This window comes from Canis lupus, chromosome 29, assembly GCF_011100685.1.
Source record: "Canis lupus familiaris isolate Mischka breed German Shepherd chromosome 29, alternate assembly UU_Cfam_GSD_1.0, whole genome shotgun sequence".
NCBI classification, from domain to species: domain Eukaryota; kingdom Metazoa; phylum Chordata; class Mammalia; order Carnivora; family Canidae; genus Canis; species Canis lupus.
This window is the reverse complement of record NC_049250.1, coordinates 16,195,372-16,207,827: the sequence shown is the minus strand read 5'-3', so window position 1 is coordinate 16,207,827 and position 12,456 is coordinate 16,195,372. Positions and strand designations below refer to the sequence as shown.

Sequence of the window (12,456 nt, the reverse complement as noted above, 5' to 3'; positions counted from 1 at the left end):
AGCAGGCTCCATGCAGGGAGCCTGATGTGGGACTCGAATCCAGGACTCCAGGATCACGGCCTGAGCTGAAGGCAGGCACTAAACCACCGAGCCACCCAGGGATCCCTCTCTTGTTTCTAATATGCTGGCACAGTAGTATTATTTCTCTCCTCACACCCTCAAAGGAATTCTTAGTTGCTGCATACTTGTGGAGTCTATGGCAAATATATGAAGTTTATTTTTACCAAGAGCTGATCCATGGCCCACCTCAATATGCAGAGGCCTTTAAGAGTTTGTACAATAGGGTCGGTTTACAATAAAATTCCATTTAGAACTGGAACAAGTTTCTAGAATAAACAAAACTTCACATGACATATTCGAAAAGTTAAACTCAACTTCAAAAAAAATCTGATTCATACGCCCTTGGATAAACAGTATGACTCTTTTCACAAATCTTGCACAAATCCTCACTCCCTTTTGTTTTTATGAGCAGCTACTATGACTCCCCTTGTTTTCAAATATATATTTGACTTCTTTTCAAATAGGTCTTTCCACTTCAAATAATCTGTAGAAGTTTACTTGTGAGTAAAAGGTCCTCTCTTCTCTGTGGATCATATATCAATTCTGGAAGGATATGTATATATGTGTTGTGTTGCAGGTGTGTGTGTGTGTGTGTGTGTGTGAAAGAGAGAGGAGGGGGAAGAAAGAGAGAGAGATATTTGGGAGTTATTTAGTCTTTAGTTATACTCAAGTATTCAAAAAAAACCTGTAAAATAAACATAAGAACTGAGCTATATGATAGTCGGGGGTCTGGCTGGTAACCATTTCCTTCACTTCCCTCTATACATAGATTTAAATATTAGTTAAAGCCATTTTCAAAAACTGAGTCTGTAGCAGTTTTTCTACTGCAAAGTCAGTAAATTTTACGACTCTGTACCGGAAATTTTATGTGACTTGTTTTTCCTACTGTGCCCAACATAGCTATGTGATGTAGGAATGTAGGAATGTGGGATGTAGTATGTAGGAATATACTTTCAGCTTTTGTTTTGGTTTAGATTAAATTGTTTCATTTTAATGCAATAATAAAAGGCCATGAGTAGAGCAGAAAAATCAAGATTACATTATAAGTCAATCTACACAATAAACTGGAAAAAAAATCACATCTATTTTAGGAATTAAAGTATTGCTGATTAGGATGTAGGTGATTAAGCAGCTCAGCACCAGCATGCTTTAAAAGTACCAAGGGGATCCCTGGGTGGCGCAGCGATTTGGTGCCTGCCTTTGGCCCAGGGCACGATCCTGGAGACCTGGGATCGAATCCCACGTCAGGCTCTCGGTGCATGGAGCCTGCTTCTCCCTCTGCCTATGTCTCTGCCTCTCTCTCTCTTTCTCTCTCTCTCTCTCTGTATGACTATCATAAATAAATAGTAAAAAAAATAAAAATAAAAAAAATAAAAGTACCAAAATACTTAAAAGTAAAAATGATGGTGTAAAATCCATTTCAACTCTGAACTCAGAATAAATAAAAAGGATAAAGCAAAGATAGTTCATTTTAATTAATTAATTAATTAATTAATTAATTAGAGAGAGAGGGAGAAGAGAACACAAGTAAGGGGAGTGGCAGGCAGAGGGAGAGGGAGAAGCAGGCTCCCAAATGAACAGAGAGCCCCTCATTGGGGCTCAATCCCAGGACCCTGGGATCATGACCTGAGCCCAAAAGTCAGATGCTTAACTGATGATTGAGCCATCCAGGCACCCCTGATAGTTCACTTTAAATTTGTTTAACCAAACGTTTCATGCTTTTTGAGGGACAGTTGGGATATCTATAAATTCTTAGAGAGGAGACCATTGGAGATGTTTTTTATGTGCAGAATTCATGATGAAATTTTGCTAGTAGCACAAAATGCCTATTTTGTCATTTAAAATTATTTTATAATGTTTACTATAAGCCAGTACTATTATAAACACATTGTAAATATTTATTTATTAATATTCACCACAATTCTATGAAATAGGTATTATAATGATTCCATTTTACAGATGAGGAAATTTAGCTACCAGAAAGTTAAGTGAGTTGTCCATTATCACACAGCTAATAATTAGATCTAGACTTTGAATACAGGCAATCTGACCCTGAGCACTTGCTCTTAGATACCACTATGCTACCTTGTTAAATATTTTTAAATTTAAAAAGTAAGGCATTCAGAATGTTAGTAGGCCATTGTAAGGACTTTGACTTTTGGCCTATATGACCTGGGAAGCTATTGGGGTACTTTAGTTTTAGAAGGATTGCTAACCTTTGGAGAGGACAAAGGCCAAACCAGGGACACTCTTAGGAAAAGTTCATGGTGGTTCTGATCAGTGTGGTAGTGGAAGATATAATGAGAAGTGGTTGGATTCCAGATATATTTTGAGGGCTAGCTGATGGATTGGGTGTGGGATACGAAAGAAAGAGAAATAAGAGATGGTACCAGAGTTTTGGGCTGAACAAATTTGTAGAGAAGTTTGTAGTTACTATTTAATGAGTTGGCAAGAGGTTTCTTTTCTTTCTCTCTTTCTCTTTCTCTTCTCTTTCTTTCTTTCTTTCTTTTTCTTTCTTTCTTTCTTTCTTTCTTTCTTTCTTTCTTTCTTTCTTTCTTTCTCTTTCTTTCTTTCTTTCTTTCTTTCTTTCTTTCTTTCTTTCTTTCTTTCTCTCTCTCTCTTCTTTCTTTCTTTCTTTCTTTCTTTCTTTCTTTCTTTCTTTCTTTCTTTCTTTCTTTCTTTTTTTTGCAATAGGGAATGGTTTGCTAGGATTTAGAGTTGTATTTAGACATCTTTGAGATGCCTATTGGACTTCCAAGTAGTGATGGAGAGATATATGAACCTGGAGTCTAGGCAAGAGTTACTGTGGGAGGGATGCCTGGGTGACTCAGTGGTTTAGTGCTTGCCTTCGGCCCAGGGTGTGATCCTGGAGACTCAGGATTGAGTCCCATATCGGGCTCCCTGCATGAAGCCTGCTTCTGTCTCTGCCTCTCTCTGTGTCTCCTGAATAAATAAATAAAATCTTTCTTAAAAAAGAAAAAGAGTTACTGTGGGAGATGTATGTCTGAGAGTTCTCAGCAGGTAGATCAGCTATGGAGCTGGAAAAGATTTCCAAGGGAATGGGTCCAAGAGAAGTCCAAAAACTGGGCTTTGGAAAGGAAGGACAAGCAGAGGAGATGACAAAGGAGAGGCCAATGATGCAGAAGGGAAAATCTGGAGAATATGGGGTTTTGAGATCTAAATGAACAAAGCATTTCAAGGAAGAGAGTGGTATTTGTGTCAAATACCATTAATAGGTCATATATGATGAGGATTAAGAATTGATCACTAGGTTTAATGATCTAGAAATCTTTGGTGACCCTGACACACACACATACACACACACACAATATATATGTCTTTATATAAGGAAAATAAATCCGAAAAATAAGTAGAAAAGAAAGAACTTGGAAGGTTATAACCACAATTAATGGTGCTTATAGCTGCACATTAGGATTATAGGTATTTTGTTTTTGCTTGTTACAAAAAATATACAGATTACTTGCGTAGTTTCCTCCTATAAGCATTTTTAAGCTCATTAAAAATATTCTCTTTTAATAGCTGAAGGTTTAGTTTGTTCTCTTAAATGACCTACTACCAAATTAGAAGGGAAAGGAAGAAAGAAAGGAGTTCTCTAACTTCAGTGATACAATGATCATCATCAAAAACTGTCAAGTGAATTCTTTAAACACATTAATTTTAATGGCATGATATTCCTGGAATTCTCACACTGTGCTCTAGGATACAATTGCAGCATTTTCTCCTACTAGCTCCAGAAATCATTTCCAGATCAATCAAATACAAGAGCTATTACTTCTGCCTTGAAAAAAGAAACCCCTGGAAAGTGCCTCTTTGCATACATTGCCTTGTTTCTTGTTTTCAGTTGTAGACTGATACATACCGCCCAACACTTAGCCAGAAAAGCCTAACTTCCTGTCATATTTTAAGCTGCTTGGATCTTAATCAGCTCACAAGGGCAGATGCACTCAACCATTTATCACACTCCTCTAACAATAGCATTGGCAAATTCAGAGGGCTGGACCATCTCCATTTGTAACAAATCCAATTCCTAGTCGTCAGCAGCATTTTGACTCCTCTTGGCAGACACTCTTGGCTCTGAGGAATCCTTGGGAAATATGGCTAGCAGAAGCAGCTGCCAAAATTATACAACTGCTCAGGAAGTACTTGGTCAATGACCCATCCTTGGGAATTGCCTATAGAACAAGGAAGCATGTATGGAATTTAGGATAAAAAGAAGTGCTTAGAGTCATTTGAATATAAATTTCACCTAGTTCATTTTAAAGATCTTTCTTATAATTTCTCATTTTATATTTAAAAGTGACATAATGTGTGCCTTTTATTCTAAATCTCTCTATACTTAGTCATCTATTAATCTGGTATGACTATAAACTAATGTTAGAAATAGCATTAATGCCTCTAACTTCCATTTAAAAATCCAATGACAACTGTCAACTGCAGTGCATAGTGAATTCAATGAGTGGCAGATAAAATAAACATGGGGTTTATGGTTATATTACTTAAGGCCCCTATTCTGAAGCAGTAGCATAATTCTAAGAATTATAGTGCTCTGGTCAGTTCTCTTCCTCTTAACATCAATCCTCTTACCATCAGATCTACCTGCTACTCTCTACTGGTTTCTTTTTTTTTTTTTTTTTTATTTATGATAGTCACAGAGAGAGAGAGAGAGAGAGGCAGAGACATAGGCAGAGGGAGAAGCAGGCTCCATGCACCGGGAGCCCGATGTGGGATTCGATCCTGGGTCTTCAGGATCGCGCCCTGGGCCAAGGGCAGGCGCTAAACCGCTGCGCCACCCAGGGATCCCTCTCTACTGGTTTCTAAGTCATCTAAGACCAGATTCTGACCATGTTGCCTCACAGTTAGGCCAGATCCGTCTCCATGAGGTTGAAATGTTATTGGAAACCTTGTTTGGGAAAGGTGGCATCTAAGATTCAGGGAACTAAGTTTCATCCTGGCATGGCTCTGTCTATAAACTGCCTTTCCCTACTCAACACATTTTCAGCTGCTTTATCCAATTATCACCTATTGTTTCCTATTTCAAAATTTTGCCTGGGTGCCTGGGTGGCTCAGTTGATTAACTGAGCCAATCCAACTCTTGACTTAGGTTCAGGTCATGATCTCAGGGTTGTGAGATGGAGCCCCATGAGCCCACTTAAGATTTTCTCTTTTCCTCCGCCCCTCCCACCACTCTCTCCTTCTCTTAAAAAAAATTCTCCATTGCAGTGTGACTTTCTGCTAAACTCTCTCAGCCACAAAGTTTATTGCCTCCTCAATGTCCCAGAAGAAGCCACCTGCTGCATAAGATGAAACAGTAGAAGAGTAAGAGTGATTTCTTCCCATATCCTAGAACCCTTAAAATACCCTTGTGACAGAAACACACACACATGCAGAGCAAAATCTGAGTTTGAAAAAGCTCAGGTAGCAAAAGAAAGCAAAATCTGAGCTCAGACATAGACTATTTTCTCTAGAAAACATTAGTATAATGGGAAGGAGACTAGAGGTAAATAGGAAAATGAGCTGCTATAAACCAAGTTTGAAGGTAAAAACAAACCCTAGATTAGTAACTCTAGGTGATGGCAAGTATTGCAATAATGGAACTTGATAGTTGTCATAATATTGGAAGTTCAGTGGAATTCCTCTGCCCTCTTGGACTAAGTCAACACCCAAGTGAAAACATAATAAACCAATACAGGAGCCCCAGTGCATATGTCCCTGCTGATATAGATATAGATATAGATACATAGATATATAGATACCCCTTTGTGGTTTAATACATTTTCCTAATTACTAATGAGGCTGACATATATATACCTATATATGCCATTTGGATATCATCTATTTAAGTGCATAGTCTTTTGCCAGTTTTTAGTTTGATATTTAAATTGTAGCATTTTAAAAAATACCTGTTCTCTATATGAATCCTTAGTCATTTATATGTATTGCATATATATTCTCTCTTTCTGGGAACTTATTGTTAGTTTCTTTCTGGAATCTTTTGGTGAACAGAAATTCTTAATTTTAATTTAGTTGAATTGATCAATTTTATCCTGAATTCAGAAAGATATTGTCCTATAAATTCTATAACTCTAAAATCTTTATAGATTTGCCTTTCACATGGAAGTCAAGGATTGATTTGTAGCTGCTTTTTCAATGTGGTGGAAGGTAGGTGTCCAATCTCATCTTTAAAATATGGTTATCTGGGATCCCTGGGTGGTGCAGCGGTTTGGTGCCTGCCTTTGGCCCAGGGCGCGATCCTGGAGACCTGGGATCGAATCCCACATCGGGCTCCCGGTGCATGGAGCCTGCTTCTCCCTCTGCCTGTGTCTCTGCCTCTCTCTCCCTCTCTCTGTGTGACTATCATAAATAAATAAAAATTTATAAAATAAAATAAATAAAATAAAATGAAATAAAATATGGTTATCTAACTGTCCTAGCACTATTTATTTAAAAAATAAAATCCGTTCCCTGTATTTCTAGGCTGTCTTCTGCTGCCATTGGTCTGTTTGGCTATTTCTGGGCCAATCATAGTTTGAAATATGGTACTTTAAAGTATGTATTAGTATCTTCAAGAGCAAGTTTCTCCCGGGGTGCCTGAATGGGTCAGTGGATTGAGGGTCCAACTCTTGATTTCAGCTCAGGTCATGATCTCAGGGTCATGGGATCAAAGCTTGTGTTAGGTTGCATGCTCAGCACAGTCTGCTTGGGATTCTGTCTCTCCCTTTCCCTCTGCTCCTCACCCCGCTCATGATCTTGCTGAAATAAACAAACAAATAAATAAGTAAGTAAATAAATAAATAAATAAAAGCTTTCTAAAAAAGTGAGTTCTCTTTTACTAATTGACTAACAGTGAATGGATGTTCAATTTTTTTTCAAATGCTTTTTCTGAATATGTTGAGAAAACACATTTTTTTTCTCTTTCAGTCTGTTAACATGATTGATTTTCTAATATTAAATGAAGTTTGTTCTTGGATAAACTCAACTTGGTCATTATGTATTATTTTTTATTTATTGCTGGACTATTTTCTAATTTGTACACTAATTCTATAAATTTTCCTCTAAGTACTACTTCAACTGCATTCCACAAGTTTTAATATGTCATGTTCACTTCTAGATATATTCTGATTTTGTTTTTTTTAAGATTTTACTTATTTATTCATGATAGAGAGAGAGAATCAGAGACAGAGGCAGAGGGAGAAGCAGGCTCCACGCCGGGAGCCCGATGCGGGGCTCCAACCCCTGGACTCCAGGATCACACCCTTGGCCAAAGGCAGGAGCCAAAGCGCTGAGCCACCCAGGGATCCCCGATATATTCTGATTTTAATTGTGGTTTATTTTAGCCATGAGTTCATTTAAAATGTGCCTCCAAATTTTTCAAACAAATAGGAATTTTCTAGTTATCTTTTTATTTTTGCCCTCTAGCTTGATTGCACTGCAGTGGGAAAACATGTTTTACTTGATTTAAATCCTTCAAAATTTGAGAATTGCTTTTTGTCTTATTACTTGTTCAATTTTTATAAATCTTTTGTATCTGTTTTAAAGAATACATAGTCCATACCTGTTAAGTGCTCCATTCTTATATAAGAGCATTAGACTTTGTTAATTATTTTGTTCAAATCTTCTATACTCTTAGCCATTTTACTGATCTATCAAACAGGTTATGTTAAATCTAGTCTCTCACTATCACTGTAGGTTTGCATATTTCTCTTTATAGTTGTCACTTTTTGCTAGTTGTGTATATTAGACCATGGTTTTTGAAGCATACAAATTAACAGCTGTTATACATTCCTGATGAATTGAACTTTTATCATTTGAAATATGCCTCTTTATCCTTAGTAACATTTTTTGTCATTACTTTAATATTAATAAAGCAACACTAGCTTTCTTTGAGTAGGCATCTACATAGAATATATTTTTCTCTACTTTTATTTTCAAATTTTAGTATGCTTATATAGTAGATGTGTATTTTGTGAACACCATATTGTTTTGGGTTTTTTATTCACAATGACGATCTTTTTCTTTTAATTGAAGCATTTAGTTTATGCTTATTTTTAATATATCTCAGGCTAAATCCACCACTTCTTTGTTTCATTTTTGTCCCATCTAAAATAAATTTTCTTTCCTCTCCTTTCTTGCCTTCCTTTAGATTGGTTCTTTAATTTTTCTACTTTTTTCCCTCTGTTGCCTTGGAAATTATGCATTTTTAAAATTCCTCTTGGGATTTTCCTAGAGATTACAAAATCCTTATCAAAGTCCAATGTCAAGGTACTTTTGTACTTTTGTCTTTAAGACAAAATAAAAATCTTAGAACATGACCACTATTACTTTTGTCCCAACTTAAGTGTTGTTGGTAGCTAGCCTGTTACTTTAATTCTCTCTATCTCTTAGTCCCTCAAGAATTGTTATTTAATACAATTATTTAATTATATTTTTCACAATTAGTATTTGTGTGCATTTACTCACATATTTTTCAATTTTGTTGCTATTGGTTATTATGTTGCATCTCTGACCATCTATCAGAGATTATTTTCCTTCTATGAACACCCTTTAGTATATCTGTTAGTGCAGATCTGCTGATAATTAATTCTTACAGTTTTGTTTAATTTAAAAATGTCTTTATTTCACCTTCATTTTTGAAGGGTGTTTTCTATGGATGTATAATTGTAGGTTATCAATTATTTTCTTTTTTACACTAAAGATCTCAGTCCATTGTCTTCTGAATTCAATTATTTCTGTTGAGAAATCTGTTGTAAGTCTAGTTGTTATTCTTTGAAGATAGTTTCCATTTTTTTTTTCTAAAGGCTCTTCATCATTGATTTTCAGCAGTTTTCCTGTGATGTGCTTGAAATATATTATTTTATACTTGTTCTGCTTGGCTTTAATTGGGCTTCTGGTATATGGATTGATATTGTTCATGAACCTAGAAGATTCAGACATTATTTACAAATAGTTTTCATCTCATTCTCTTTCTACTCTCCTTTTCAGACTCCAGTTGCATTTTTCTAAGACCTTCTTAATGGATCTTTTATTTATTGTATATTCTTGCACTGTTTCCTGTCCTTTTGTGATTTTTTTCTTGCTATTTTATTCTGGCCTATCTTCCAATTAGCTCTTTAACCTGTACATACTACCTTTGAATTCTTTAGTTTGATTGCTGTATTTTTTAGTTGTAAAATTTATGTGTTCATTTAAAAAATTGAAATGTCCCTTTTCATAATTTTCAGTTTTCTGTGAAAATTCTTAATCTTGTATTTTGTTTCTTGATCATAGATATTTTAACATTTGTGTCTGATAATTCTAATATATGAGGTTGTCCATGATTCTGTGTCTATTGTCAAACTTTTACTGATTCTTAGTTCATATTGTCTTGACTTATATGCTTATTGCTGTAGCCAGATCTTGTATTTTAAAAAGTTTAAAAGAATATATTTGGGAAAGTTTTGAAAGAGTAAATCCTAAAAGTTTTTAACATAAGCAGAAATTGTTTCTCTTTTCTTCTTTTGTATCTGTAGGACATGATAAATGTTAGCGGAGCCTATTGCGACAATCAAGTATGTATGCATATCAAATCATCATGCTATACATCTTAAATTTACACACTGATGTATGTCAGTTATTTCCCAACAAAACTGAAAAAAAATTAAAAAAATAATTGGACTACTAAGAAAATGTTGTCTTATGCCAGAGAGCATTTTTATTTCCTACTTTCAGATGTTTGGAGGCACTTACAAAACTGGGATCATTGCAATCCAGTATTAGGTATTGAGATTTCTTTTCAGTTACCCTGATGGCTCAAAGTTCAGTTATAATTCATACAAGGCTGGTGTTTTCCATGATCTGTGTAATAAACTTTGGTGAAATTAAATAGCTTAAAACAACAAACATTTTATTAGTTTGCTTATAATGTTGTAGTTAGGCAGAACTTGGTGGGGACAGTTTTTCTGTGCTCTGTTTGGCTTTGGCTAGGACTGCTCAATTGGAGTTGAAGGATTTGCTTCCAAGATGACCTCACTGACCTTAAGTTGGTGATGGCTCTGACTGAGCTAGGAACTGTTGGCTAGGAACTCTGTTTTCCACATGACTTCTCCATGTGACTAGGTGAGGATCCCCAATGTATGATAATCTCAGAATAGTCCTGTTTCTTAAGAGGTGGCCAGCTTAGACAAGGCTGCAAAAGCAGAAGCTGCTGAGCCTTTTTAGGATTTAGATACACCATCACTTCTGCCGCAATCTGTTGGTTAAATTAGGTCAGAGAGCCAGCCCAGATTCAAGAGGGCTATTTGAGGACATGAAACCAGGAAATATGGTTTATGGAGGACCACAAAATAGTGAGCCACAGATTATTTACTTCCATTTTGCCCTTTGTCCTGGGGTACAGCACTTCAGAGTCTAAATAGAATTGCAAGACTCCCATACTTGTTAGGTAGGGCTCCAGATTTTTCTCCTTTCTCTGTAGAGTCCTGCTTAGCCTCTCAGCTTCTCTTGTTTCTTATTGTGATCTAGTCAGCAGTAATTCTTTAATCTCAATGCTTTTAAAATGTATATACAAAAATTTTTTTTCTAATTTTTCTAGTTCCTCTCAACAGAAGGGAGAAGATATGATCAAAATTACCTTGTCAATGATAACCAGAAACTCCTGGTTATCTTTTACATCTCAATCTCTTCTTTCAAGTTTAGTTGACACTTTGAATAATGCAGGGTTTAGGGGTGCCGATCTCCCACACAGCCAGACATCCATGTATAACTTTGATTCCCCCAAAACTTAACTACCAATAACCTACTGTTGACTAGAAGCCTTACTGATAACATAAACAATTAACTTATATACTGTATTTTTACAATAAAGTAAGCTAGAGAAAGAAAATGTTATTAAGAAAATCATAAGGAAGAGAAGATATATTTACAGTACTGGACTGTATTTACCAAAAATATCCACATAAAGGTGGACCCACACAGTACAAACCTGTGATGTTCAAGGTTCAACTGTATATATTAATTGCATAAAGGGCTTTATACCACTGTTATATAAATGTCCCAAAGATGGCCTCTGTATATTATTTATTTCTTTACTGCAAGCTGAGACCCATTCATTCAAAAGGTCATCACAGTGTGACACTCAAATTTTAAGACATTTAATAATTTTTAAAATAGCCCAAAGAAGCATACAATCAGCCATTTAGAGCCTTTTCACTTAGCATTCCTGCAAGACCTCACCCTACGTGATGGCTATTGATAAGATAGAGCCTTGCAGTTCTAGGACTCCAAGCTCCAAGTCTTCTGGAGCTGACTCAGAGACTTCCCGCTTTGCTCCTGAGTGATATCACGTGAACATGTAAGCCTCCTTTCCAACACTCTTGCCTCCCCTCTTCTGAGTTCCCTTGCCAAACTTCCCTTCTAAGGGTAGGTCCCAAACTTTGAACCTCTGGATGGTCTCATGCTGTGAGGGTCTTCCCCTTTCAAGCAAGCCTGTTTGAGCCCCACCCAATAAAGATTGTTGTATGTTACTGACTTTCATAGTCATATCTTTCTCCTTGATCAGCACCCAAATCCCTTGAACCCTTTAATAAACACTTCATGCATTTGTACCCAATACATATTCCTTTCACACAAGAAACTTAATACAGTCTGCTGCTGAAAGAAAGCTAGAACAAGAGTATTAGTAGGGCTCAAGGAAGAGAGGCCACTGGGTGAGGATTAGTACAGAGTCCTGCAAAAAGGACAGAATAGCAAATTCAGGGCACCATTTAGCTTCAAACTGCAAATAATGATGCCAATACCACCCTGCCATGTAATTATTTCTGAAACACCTGCTACATAATATATAATTCAAGTATTTTGACCACCAAGGCACCCAAGCCCTCTGAAGGCCACATTACACAGTCCTGTGATTTCCTCACATTTGCAGATGGAATATCAGAACAGCTCATCCCAGTAATTGTTAGGGATGTTCTCTAGTTCTCTGTGATCCACAGTCACATTCGTGATTCAAGACAGATGGCATGAGATAACAATAGGAACCATAAATGATGATCTGTTTTAGAGAATTGATCTTTCCCCCCCACCCCATATAAAACCAGATGGAGAGTCAAGTGCTGACCTCTAGTGGCACTTGAGGCAGTGATACCACTTTATAGCAAATAATCTTTCCAAGTTTTTACTAGACTATATAATAACTTGACTTTATAAGGCAATATGCTTGAGTATTTTTTAAATATTAAAGTTAAAAATACTTAAGCTTTTGAAAAGTTTAAGTGCCAATTGATAAATCTTTATCTTAGCTTTATGTTAGCCTTATTTTCTAAGGCTCATTTTAATAGCCAGCACTTTACCCTGCCTAATAAGGTAGAATAGAATATTTGAGCAAACACAACAGGTAAAATG

The 12,456-nt window shown here is 36.2% G+C and overlaps 1 protein-coding gene across 4 annotated transcripts in view; it reads right to left on the bottom strand.

The window, feature by feature from the left end:
• DNAJC5B (DnaJ heat shock protein family (Hsp40) member C5 beta) overlaps positions 1-12,456 on the bottom strand; it is an 82,097-nt gene that overhangs the window by 21,167 nt on the left and 48,474 nt on the right. The gene's annotated exons all lie outside the window — the stretch shown is intronic.